This window comes from Pteropus vampyrus, unplaced genomic scaffold, assembly GCF_000151845.1.
Source record: "Pteropus vampyrus isolate Shadow unplaced genomic scaffold, Pvam_2.0 Scaffold103, whole genome shotgun sequence".
In the NCBI taxonomy this organism is placed as follows: domain Eukaryota; kingdom Metazoa; phylum Chordata; class Mammalia; order Chiroptera; family Pteropodidae; genus Pteropus; species Pteropus vampyrus.
The window spans coordinates 1452455-1464694 of NW_011888884.1; the positions used below are offsets into that span (position 1 = coordinate 1452455).

Genomic DNA, 12240 nt, shown 5'->3' on the forward strand with positions numbered 1-12240 from the left:
CGACCCCCTCCCGGGCGCCGAGGGGGCGCACAGCCCGCAGGCTGCAAGCCAAGCGTGGCGGCCAGACCTTCTCGGCTACCAGGGCGAATCCGCCTCTCGGCTTTCAAAGATGGCATTTCCTGGGCCTGGCACGAACTCCAGCGCCAATAAATCCTCCCTGTTCCGCGGGCGATATGGAATGATTTATCAGGTACCTGCGGTAAGACAGCTGCAGTGGGGGAGTGTAGTGAGCCCGCCCAACCCCCCGGAAATTCCCATTTCCAGCAACTTAAACTTACTGAGAAGTTGCGGTTGCCTTAAAAATTCATGGAAAGTTGAGACAACTTGACACCTGGGTTTTCCGAGGTGGTGAAAAAGAGCTTGTGACTTGGAAACTGGAGACCTCCGATCAAGTTGGGCTCCTCAGCCAGCTGGTGACCTTGGGCGAGTTGTTTAACCTCTCTGATCCCCAATTTCCTCCCCTGCAAACAGCCGGTAATAATGCCCACCTCCTTGGCTTGTTGGGTAGATTAAGTGGGATAAATTATGTGGAGGTGTTTGGCACCGCGCCCGGCACAAAGCAAGCGAGCAGTTGGCTTGATGTGAATTTAATTCGTTTAGAGACCCTCGTGGCTCCCATTTCACCAGGAAATTAGAATTACGAAAGCATCTTCAGGGCCTAGTAGCAGAGTGACAGACCCTGTCCTTGTGCCCTGGAGAACTACTGAAGTCAAGGGCTTTGGAAAAACAATTTTACTGAATTGTAATCAGAGAGCATCTTCTTTAAAAGCAGTTTTATACATTCAGAAACTCCAGAAGTTGGCAGTTCAGCTTTACTTCCAAAAGAGCTGTTTTGTGTGACGATCCATCTTGCAAATGTTTAAGCAGATGATGCTTGGAAAGTAAAGCCTGGTTAGAAAGATTTCTGTTTTAAAAAGTTTCTACACCCAACTTTCATTGACTATTAGACCAGGGTTTCTTAACCTCATGGCTGGGGTTAGTTAATTCTTTGTTGTAGGACCTGTCCTGTATACTGTAGGATATTTAGCAGCATCCCTGATCTCTACCCACTAGATTCCAGTAGCATCCCTCTCAGTTATGCCAACCAAAAATGCGTCCAGACATGGCCAGATGTCCCCTGGGGGGCCAAATAGCCCATCTCCCTCTTTAGAACTGCTCTTGCTTTCTGTCATTAGCTTATCAGAGTTGTTTGAGAATTTCATCTTATGTAGTTATTATAATAACTAATCTTTGTGTAGCCTTATACAACGGCACAGCGTGCATCCACATGCATCAACTCATTTAATTTTTACAACTCCATCATGAGGGAGGTTGATGTTATTCCCATTTTACAGATTTAGAAATTGAGACTTTGAGCAGCCAATTTACACGTTATGTGGTGTAGCTGGGATATAACTCAGGGTAGTTCTTTTTCTTCTGCATCAAGCTGCGTTTTATAGTACGGAGACTTTAAAATAGATGACTTTCCTTACGATTAAATCAAGATGTAAAGTAGCTTAGAAGCTGGAAGTCTTTCTGAAATTGACTAGTTGAACATTAACAATAGTAGGCTATTATATGACAGAGAGTAGTTCGTTCTAGTTAAATATTCTAGTTTATAGTGAGCTCCCATAAATCCTACATACAGTTAATGGAATACCAATTTGCAGAGAATTAGAGTAGAATAAAACATGCCTAATACTCTATATTGATTCCGAGTTGTCTCTGGTGATTTGCCATCTCTCAAAACAGACTCCTATATGCAAATTAGACATTAGCTGGGGAATGTAAAAGGTCAAGATCTGAAGGCATTTAAGAGTGGCTGAAGCATTCTGTTCAGCCAGCATTTACCGAGCTGCTTCTACATGGCAGATACAGTGACGGGGGGGTGGAGGATGCAGGGTTGGCCAGTGGACTCCAGTGAACCCAGGGTGCTTAGGGGAATTTCTCTGCAAGGAGAGGGCAGGGCCTGGTCAGGTCAGACACCTAGAAGGCCGTCAGGAACAACTTGAGACAGGAGAAAGAACCTAAGTTAACACAGTCAAATCCAGGGTCTCACACGGCTTGACTAGTCCTATATCTGAGCCCTCCTTTCTGCATTTTATAGAAAAGTATCCTGGTAGCTTTTAACATTCTCATTCACACATCAGGAACCTGGTCAGACAAATCTTATCCCTGAAAGAAATTGGGGTTCCAAGCTGGTAAGTGGTCTCAGGGGATTGATTGTTGACTGTGAACTGGGAGGTTTCACGTACATTATTTAACTTCAGTGTCCTCTCTCTCCTCTCTTGCAGTGAAGGAAACTGAGCTAGCAAAGGTAGTATGGGGCTAGGAACAAGAGGGACGAATTGTGACCTTCTGAACCTCGGGTCCAGGTGCATGAGGGGTTTTGTTTTCTAGGATGGACATAAACCACCAGAGGGGTTTAGCTTTGGAGATTGGAGGGAGCAGGAAGACGAGGCACCCTACCTTCTTCCCCCAACCCTCAGGGTTTGTGACAGGTTGGGAAGGGACCTGCTTCTCTCCCTAGGAGAGCGCCAATTGATCATAATCCCAGTGCTCACTTTCCTTCCACCAGACAATGGTTCCTGGACAGCAGAGCCAATCCTTCCATCTCTTCCCAGGGTCTATTGCAGGGGCTGGAATGCCTAAGGCACTCTCCACTGGCCAGGGCGTTGACAGGTTGGTGGGGGCAGGGCAGCCTGCTGGTGTTCTTCCCAACCCTTGGCTCTACTTACCAACTGTAATAGAGACAGGATGGGACCTGGTCAGTGTCCACACTGCTCTGGTCTGGGTCCTGGCAACCGCAGGCTCCGTTGTCACAGATGTCTTTCATCTACCTGAGGGGGGACTAAAGAGAGTCCTTGGTTGGCCCCTGGCTGAAATCTGATCTGGTCATGGGTTCCAAGACCCAGAGATCTTGCATCACACAGCTTCTGGTTGTGCCTCCGGTGAAGACCAGCTGTGAACACATATTTAACCACAAATTCAGACATTTATTGAGCCTATACTATGTGTCAGGCACCAGGGTTACAGAGATGAAATTCGAACCCATATCTTAGAAGGATTCATGGCAGAGTTGGGATGATAGTGATGTATGTGTGAGATCTGTCTTGTCTGTCTTCCTGTCTGTCTGTCTCTCTTTCTATCTGTATCTATCTGATAACTGCTTTAAAAGAAGATAAAGCCAGACATAAGAGAGACCAGGAGAGACAGCCACTCATTCTGACTGCCATCAGGGAACATCCTAGGGAGTAGCTGGCATTTAAATTTAGCCTCAAAGGCAGGAAAAATATGGTGTTCAGGGGGCAGACAGAACAGCAGATGCAAAGGCTCAGAGGCATGAAGAGACCTTTTGTACTTCAGGAATGGTGACTCTTCCCTAAGTCCAGCCTTCTGAGCTTGGCTAATGCAGGACCCTACCTCCTGTAGTTAAAGTACTCCCCCATCTCTGTTCAGGGGCCTGGCCTCACTCAACCCAGAAGTAAGTGTCCATTCTCCTTTTCCCTGGATAGGAGCGATGCCTCTGGGCTGTCTTTGAGGCATGAGCACCTTCCACCAGGGATGCCTCTGGTTTAGTTATTCAACACTGATTTGGTACTTCCTGGCTTCCAGGCACGGTTCCTGAGTGCTATCTAAAGATTAGCTCTTTCATTTAATCCTCATAGCAACGCTCTGGCCATGCTGCCCTCCCAGGTAGTGGCCACTTGGTACCTAGGTGGGCAGAGCTCCTCTCCCCAATCTGTACCCTTCTTTGGGTGATGTTCTGATCACGGTATGGCTTCTGGCTGCTCTCTGCTCTTCAGACCACTGTGCCAGGAAACAACCAAGTCTGAAAGTTGTGATGAGTGCTGACTGCCATGGTTTTTTCTCCCTGACCCCATTTCCTTCAGGGGGCCTACAGGGCCCCACTGACTACACTTTCTAAATCAGAGATTGGGCTCTGTAGTCTGAAAAAGAATGTTTGTGCTGCTTTTTTGTACAAGAAGAGCCCTGAGAGGTGTTGTTTGGATACTGAGAGAGTGGAATTTTTGAGACATTTCGATGGTTTATGTGGAAAGTTAGGACAGAGGATTTGAAATTGGGATCGTCCTGGAAAATTCAGGTCCCATGATTTACTGTCAGGATACACAAGCTTTTAGTAAATATTTAAGCGCTGTGTGTAGTTTGGAGTGAATTTTTTGTACTGAGCCTATCGAAGCCTCAAAAGGGAATAAACAGTACCTTTTAGTTCCAAAATCTTGCAAATTCCTACCAGCCCCAGTTTACAGATGGGATCAGAAAGCCGAGGCTCAGAGAGATGAAGTGAATACCCGAAGGGCACATTGCTCTTAAGTAGGACAGCTAAGATTTGAACCCAGGTCAGTCCCTAGACAAATCATTTAACTGTAAAAGGAGAATACTAGAACCCGTTTCCTGTAAATTGACCATTTTCAAGAAGCTAATAAGCGAAAACTCATTAAGGCACAGAAAAATGTCCCCTCCCTTTGTGGTCAGGCCCTTGACCCCCCAGAAGAGCACTTGGTTTGGCGTTCAGTGCAGAGAGACGCTGCGGGTGAGTGATGGCCCATTCCCAGGGCAGAGCCACAGGTCCTAAAGGAGCAGGACGCAGGACCACAAAGGGGCCACAGCCCGCTGGATGCTGTGTCGATTAAAGGCACTGGTCTGGCTTTGGGAGGAGGATGTAAAGACCTGGCCCCTGCACTCCACTTGCTTCAGGTCGACTGAGTCGGCCTCAGTCTACACCTGACAGTCTTGGTGAGAGAGGCATTAGCCAACTCTGTCATTTGCCACTTGACTCTGACCACTCACTGGTGTGTCTAGAGAGGGGATGATGACAGCCTGAGCTTAGATCTTGTCCACTTACTTCACCTCGCAGCCCCTCATACCCATTCTGGTTATCACATTCATACATGGCAGTTGCAGAAAAGTGGAGTCAGGGGTCAGAAGAAAAATCGGGCTGCGAGAGCCTGGAACCGACTTCTGCTCCCCAGTTAACTCGTGCTTTGGGGCGTTGCTCCATGATTGCAGATATCTCCCCTCGCTCCCCTGATTTGGGTAAAACTGCCCGCTCTAAACCCTTTCGCCACCAGATCTCCCTCCTTTTATGGCACTGTTCACAGTTGCAATTTTGTCGTTAATTAGTGTAATTATTTGTATTAGTACCTGTCGCCCCCAGCTACACTGTGAGGTCTGTAAAGTCAAGTCTGTCTTTCTTAAAAGAAGAAAAAAAACTTTCTCTGAGACTTATTTTTTCTTTTAACTTTATTTTGACATAATTCACACATAGAAAAATTCCAAGAATAGAACAAAGAATTCCCATACACCCTTCACCCAGATTCCCCAAATGGTACCATTTTATCACATTTATTTTATCCTTCTCTCTATGTATATGCATTTTTCCCTGAACCATTTAGGAATTAGACTCTTCCTTTCCCCCAGAGTACTTCCGTCTCCTAGAAGCAGAGACATTCTCCTTTATAACCACAGCACAATTTTTAAAATCAAGGAATCAATATTGATACAATACTATTCTCTCATCTACAGACCTTACTCAGGTTTTGTCAGCTGTCTTGATGGTGTCCTTTGTAGCAAAGAAAACCCCAGATCACACGTTGCCTATGGTCGTCATGTCTTCTTAGTCTCCTTTAAACTGGAACCGTCCCTCAGTCTGTCTTTGACCTTCATGACCTTGACATTTTTGGAGAGTACAGGCCAGCTATTTTGTAGAATGTCCCTCAATTTGAGTCTGTTTAACTCACCATTGTGTCCCCAGTGCCCCCGAAACATCAGATGCACACAGTAAATATTCGTTGAATGAAGGGACAGTAAGGTGGCAGGAGCTGGAAGGGGGAAAGTCAGGAGGCTTCCTAGTCCCCCCACTCCTACTGCTTTCCTTGCTGAATGATTTGTTGTTTAGTTGCAGTCATACTGTTTTCGGGTTCGAATCCTGCTGTTTTTACCACACAGCTTTCTGGAAAAAGAGAGGCTTCCTCAGGGGACAGCGAGCCTGCTGTCTCTACAGGTATATAAGCAGACACTGGGTGATGGCTTGGCAAGGATGCCAGAGGGGAGAATGGAGCATTTGATGAGGGGCGAGGCTCTGCCGGGAGGTCCCTTCCCATATGAAGCAGCTTTCTCTAACTATGACTCTGATTTTGTAGGCTTAGGGGCCCAAGAATAGGGTGACTGGAATTCATCATTCGAACCAGAACATTTTGAGAATAAAAAGGCGGCTATTAAGAATTGCATCTAAACAGCTAGCCTCAACAGGGACTGCCCTAGGCAAATGAAGATGTGTGATCACCCAACACAAATGACTCTGAGGTTGGAGATCAGTGCAGGAGGGGTAGGCCTGGAAAATTCTCCAGCACTAGGAGTCCTCTAACTGCAGGGATCCCCAAGCCCCAGGCTTCAAGGGTTACTGTCCTGTGGCCTGTTAGGGACTAGGCCACACAGCAGGAGGCAAGCAAAGCTTCATCTATATTTGCAGCCACTCCCCAGCGCTAGCATCACCACCTCAGCTCCACCTCAGATCATCGGGCATTAGATTCTCATAGGAGCGCTGGTCCCTGGTGCCAAGGAGGTCAGGAACCGCTGCTCTAACTGGATAAAGACAAAACTCATCTTCTTGGCATTGCCTGCCAGGCCCACGTTCATGGCTTTAGTCCCCTCTGCTGTCACACCACTCTTGATGTGCTCGTCCCTCCCCAGCTTTTCTCCTGCTACACCAGCCTTCTTTCAGCCGTCCCCTCACCTGCTTCTTCCTGCCACCGGGCCCACGAGAGCCTAAAATGCCACATACCCAGGCTAGATGTAGGAGGAGGGACGGGGTCTATGATAGGTACACATGGGAAACAAACAAGCTGGCTGTGCTTTCCACTGACCAAGTTCTAATGGAATGTAAGAGCCAGGGTATGTGAGGGAGGTGGGGCAGGAGACCGGGGTCTCCCTAGACCTTACCTTCCTTTTCCCCCTGGTCCACCTTGTCCTTCCTGTACGAACACCCATGTTTCTCTTGCAGCCCTACTTCTGAAATCAGAACCAAGTAGCTGGCCTTTGGCAGAGGAAGGGAAGCAGGTGGCACTGGGGATCCAGGCACGAGAGGACGAGCGTTAGATGACCGGTAGGTGCAGACAGGGACTTGGATGCAGAGCAACCAGGCGGGAAGCCAGCGTCTAGGAATCCCGGTAACAAGGTCAATGGTGGGCCATTTATCAGGAAGCCTCCATTTGCAATATCGAGTGCCCTGCTTCTGGTCAGAGGTGGCAGGCACTGGGGTCCATACAGTCTGGTACTTTAACCCATTATTTGCCTAGCAAAAAAATAAAACCCTGCCCGCCTGGGTTAGAAAGGATTGTAGAATGAAACTCTGAAGGTGCAGAGATGTTCACGGGGGCACCCCAGTCATGTGGACTTCATGAACACAGAGTCCAGTGCAGCGTGACATTTTTATAACTCTAGGCATCTGTGACAGTGATGGAAAAGTCAATGAGTGAAGGAGTGCGCCAGTTCTTAGAATGCAAGATACAGGTTTTCTAGTTAACTGTCATGTTTTACCGGTTAAAAATGTTCTCCCCCTCGCCAAAGCGCAGCTATGTGAAAGCATGTCGTTTGAGGTCGCAATTCACAGGACAAAATGACACAGTGTCAGAACTAAGCCCCCCAGATCTTAGGTGTGCTTTCTAGATCTCATCTCAGGAAGTTTATTAGATACACTATATTTCTATAATTTCGTTAACATCCTTTCGCATTTCTCTAACTTTAGAAATAAGTTGTGTTGTCCTTGAAGCAGTTACACAATTCTTGCTCTTTTATGTAGACGTTGCTAGGCCGATTTTTCAAAACTTTCATATGGAAAAGATGTATACCTTCTGTTGAGTTTCTATAAGGGCATACCTTGGAGATATTGTGTGTTTGGTTCCAGACCACTGCAGTAAAGCAAGTATTACAATAAAGTGGGTCGCAATCTTTCTGCTAGTGCAGTGTCTTGCCTTCAGTTTATAAGTGCTCAATATGTGTGAAGCACAATAAAGCCAAGCACAATAAAACAGAGTCTGCCTGTATTCTGTACTATTGTTTTTCAACCTTTAGCACATGAGAATCACATGTTAAAACACAGGCTGCCAGGCCTCACCCTCAGACTTTCTGATTCTGTGGGTCTGAATCAGACTCTCAGGTGGGCCCTGAAAATTTGCATTTCTAACAAGCTCTGATGCTGCTGGTCCAGAAACCAGGGACCATCCTTTGAGAACCATTGTCCCGGGCTTAGTGATAGTTTCGGACTGTGTGCTCTGCGCGTTGCAGCCAGCGAGGCCCTCCCTGCTGTCCATCCTCCCTTGTTCCTCCTACACCAACCAACCTGACTGTTCCACTCTTTCCAGATCTCTTGTTGTCCTTGCCTCTCCAGGCGACCCACTATTTGTGACCCTGAGATGCTCAAGGCCGTTTGCTGGGAGTCTCCTCCTCTTGACCTCTCCTTCATTTTCTGGCTCCTGTCCTTTCTTCTTTACCTCCATTCTGATTAAATGAGTGTCTTCTGGCTCACACTTACCTCTCTACTTACAGTTGAAGACTGGCTTCCCATCCCCTGGGGGAAAAAGGCTTCTCCCAGCCTGGCCTCACTTTTACATCTCCACCTAATTACTCCCTTCCCTTTCCCTGCCAATCCTGCTGAGCAGGAGTCTACGGTCACTGAAGAAGATTTGTGCTCACCTCTCGTGACACAGATATTCTGTTCAATTCCAGGCATTCAGATTTTCTGTATCTATAATGAAGGAAAGACATAATTTTTTTAAATCGTGGCAAAATACACATCATGTAAAATTTACTATCATTTTTAAGTATACAGTTCAATGATGTTAAGTACTGTCATGTCACATTGTTGTGCTACCGTCACCATCATGCAGCCACAGAACTCTTACAAAACAAACTCCGTACCCATTAAACACTAACTTCCCATTTGCCTCTTTCCCCAGCCCCTGGCCACCACCCTTCTGTCTTCCGTCTCTGAATTTGACTCCCATAGGTACCAAATATAAGTCGAATCGTACAGGATTTGTCTCGCTGTTGTTTCACTTAGCATAGTTTCTTCCAGGTTCATCCATGCCCTGGTATGTGTCAGAATTTCCTTCCTTTTTAAGGCTGAATAATATTCCATTGAATGCACATACCACATTTTGCGTATTCATTTATGCATCCGTGGACACTAGGGTGGCTTCCACCTTTAGACTATTGCAAATAATGCAGCTGTCAGCATGGGTGTATGGGAAGGTATAATATTGATTAAAGGGGACTTGCAACCTCAGGTCAGATATTTAGGCATTTGTAAAGCAGTCTTGGCTTTATCTACCCATGCATCCTCCAGCGTGCCGTCCCCAGGCTTCCCCACCTGCCCTTAACCAACACTACCCTTGCTGTGATGGCCAGGGACCATGCACTTGTCAAGACCAGTAGCCAGTTCGGTCTGTGCGCCCAGCTGGTTGCCCCTCCCTCGTTCCAGGGCCTCTATGGTGCAGCTCCTCTCCTGCCTCCCTGCCTGCCTTGGCTCATCCTCTGCTGTCTATTCCCTTCATCCTCTGCTCTTATCGTCCTGCAGCCTTTCCTAGGGGAACTCACCTGATCATCGCCAGGGGCTCACAGGTCTGTGTCTGCAGCCTTGTCATCCCTGGTCAGTTCAGGTCCCATGTATATTACGTCTGAACACCGCCCCTGAGTATCCTCGGATCTTTCCTCTGCTCATTCAACATAGAGCTCAGCATCTTCTTTCTTAAAAATAGACACAGGTCTGTGTCTCCAGCCTTGTCCCCCATACGCCTCCACAGTCTTCATCTTAGAAACCCTGGGGTCACTCTTCACTCACCCCTACACCTGCACTGGACAGATCTGCCCATCACACCTGAGAAATCCCTCCTCCAGCCTGCCCTCTGTTCCACCCCCGATAAAACCGGATTTGTTCCGAGGCTTCTGCCATTCGCCTCTGCTTTTGCTTACTGTCCCCAACAGGCTCCTCATACCTTTCCCTCTTTCGCTTTGCTTCCAGAAAGTGTCCCCTACAAAAATACTTAAGATCACTTCATTCTCCATGGGTTCCATGTAACCTGGCTCCATCTGGTCTTGCTTTCCCCCATCTCTACCCCAGACCCCGCAACCATATCCTCCCAGCCAGGGCCTCCCTAACTTTAGTGGTAAAATGCAGATTCTGATTCTAGGAGTCTGACAAGCTCACAGGTGCTGTTGAGACTCGTCCGCAGACCACATGTTGAGGAGTTGGACTCTAGATTTCTGTTTCATAAATAAAGTTCTACCAACATATTTTCATTCTATAACGCAGGAGTTTAACATTTTTGTGTTATAATTGTAATGTTTTCTGTCTTATGCAAAGTTCATCATAAAACTCTCCGTCATAAAGGCAGATTTGTTCTTACAGTGATTATTTGCTACTGAAAGATTTTCAAAGACTGAGAAAGGCTTCAGTTTCTTAAGAATTTTCAAATAGGTCCAAGTGCACGAATGTGTGTTGGGGCCTCATGAGAATGTTTCCCCCGTCAAGAGGTACGCACACAGGGTTGGGGTCACTCTTGCCAGCTTCTCTAGGACAGATGTCTCTTATTCCGCTTCCCCTGGCTCCCTGCCCCCACCCAGGGCCCAGCTGGGCCGCCTCGGAAGGGGGCTTGGCTGAAGGGGAAGGTGACTCTTGGCCTTCCTCTCGGAGACAGGCGTAGAAACAGGTGATGTGGTGTGGGAAGACCAGGTTGGAGAGGCAGCCCGAGCCTGAGGCCTTTGGGGGAAGGTGCTACCTGTCCTAGGAGAAGAGCGAGAGGGTTCCTGGCAGCTGGACCTTGTAGAGGGCCACGCGAAGCCCGTTTTATGACTCTTAATAAGGCTTTACTGGGGTTGGGGCTCCCCAGGAGCTGGGCTTCAGCCTGTGAGAGCAAGGAGGGGGTCACAGAGGGCAGGAGGTGGAGCCAAGTGTACCTGGGGGAGACTGGCTGTGATTGACGCACTGGGAAGGTCAGAGAAGCAAGTTCCAAATAGTGAAGAATCGGGTTCTTGGGGTGAGAGGATGGATAGATGTCAGGGAAGGAGGTTGCCACTTTTAACTAGCCGCTCCCCAAACTTCGTTACCTTCCTGTCCCCCCATGATTCTAAGCTCTTTAGTCTGTCACTAAAAGGTTTCGTGATCTGGCCTCTGTCTGCCTTCTGTTTGTTCTTGACTATTTTTTCTCCTCATTTCTAGGTCCCAGCCAAGTGACTGTTCCCCACATAAAATGCAGGGGTACTTCCTCAGCCCCTAGCCTCCTCACACAGAATTTTCTCTGCTAGGCTCTGGTGCTCACTGTTATCTCTTGGTGCGGGTTTTAAGCGTGGGGTCGTCTCCAGACCCAGCCCCCTCCCCACTAACTCTGTAACCCCCGTTGAGCCTCCTAATAGCTCTATTTCCTCATCTTCACACTTGGAGTGGCAGGTATGTCCACATCACGAGTGACGGTTCCATAACGACAAGCACGTCTGGTGGCGCGTGATAATCAGGAAGTACTCGTCAGTCATTGTTTGCTGGTTGTCCCCCAGTAAGTTTGACAGAAGGACCATGGTGTGACATTTGTCCACAGGTGAAGCCAGAGGTCCCAGAGGTGGAGAGAGCTGTGATTTGTGTGTGCTGCCCTGGGCAGGAGGTGCTGAGGCGGTGCCGCTGTGGGGTGAACGGGGCGTGAAGGTCGATGGAGCTGAGGAGGAGGCAGTGGAGGCCTGGGGGGAGTCACTTTGGGATGGAGAGCAAACCCTCCCAAACGTGAATGTGCGTACGAGATGACTCAGATTCTTTAGGTCCGGGGTGAGGGCTGAGATTCTGCTTTTTAAATAAGTACCGAGGTGATGCCGATGCCATCGATGCAGAGTCCCACTTTGAGTGGCATTGGTCCAAAACATGATTTCTGGTGGGGAGGTTTGTAGAGAAGAGGGTATAGAAAAAGCAACCCAAGTACAGCTATGCAGCTTTCTACCCAGCTGTGTGGTCATACCATGGAATGGCAGGTGTTCCCAGGTATCTGGAGTCTGGCAGGATGGATTGGAATCAGATCGTCAAGGATAATGGATTAAGGCAGTAGGGGCCCCTGAGGGCTTTGGAGTAAGTGCTGGGTGATTCGATTTTGCTGTTTGATACTCCATCCTTCAAGGTCTAGCTTTGCCACTAGAATCCCCTTAGAAGCGGTTTCCTTCTGCTCCAGGCTGAGCCGTGGTCACACCCTAGACAAGGCCCCA

General features: G+C 48.0%; 1 protein-coding gene and 1 long non-coding RNA gene across 3 annotated transcripts in view; one reads left to right on the top strand and one right to left on the bottom strand.

The window, feature by feature from the left end:
- Positions 1–1373, bottom strand: part of LOC111742878 — a 52028-nt gene extending 50655 nt beyond the window's left edge. Inside the window, exon 1 of the long non-coding RNA XR_002781510.1 lies at positions 279–1373. This is a non-coding gene — a long non-coding RNA (uncharacterized LOC111742878). The remainder of the gene's footprint in view (positions 1–278) is intronic.
- PTPN3 (protein tyrosine phosphatase, non-receptor type 3) overlaps positions 7–12240 on the top strand; it is a 106080-nt gene continuing 93846 nt past the window's right edge. Inside the window, exon 1 of one of the 2 annotated variants that reach the window (XM_011364940.2) lies at positions 7–190. The gene's annotated coding sequence lies outside the window, so the exon portion shown is untranslated. Of the gene's footprint in view, positions 191–7090; positions 7106–12240 lie in introns of those variants that run through there. The other variant, XM_023533466.1, reaches the window with a different exon arrangement.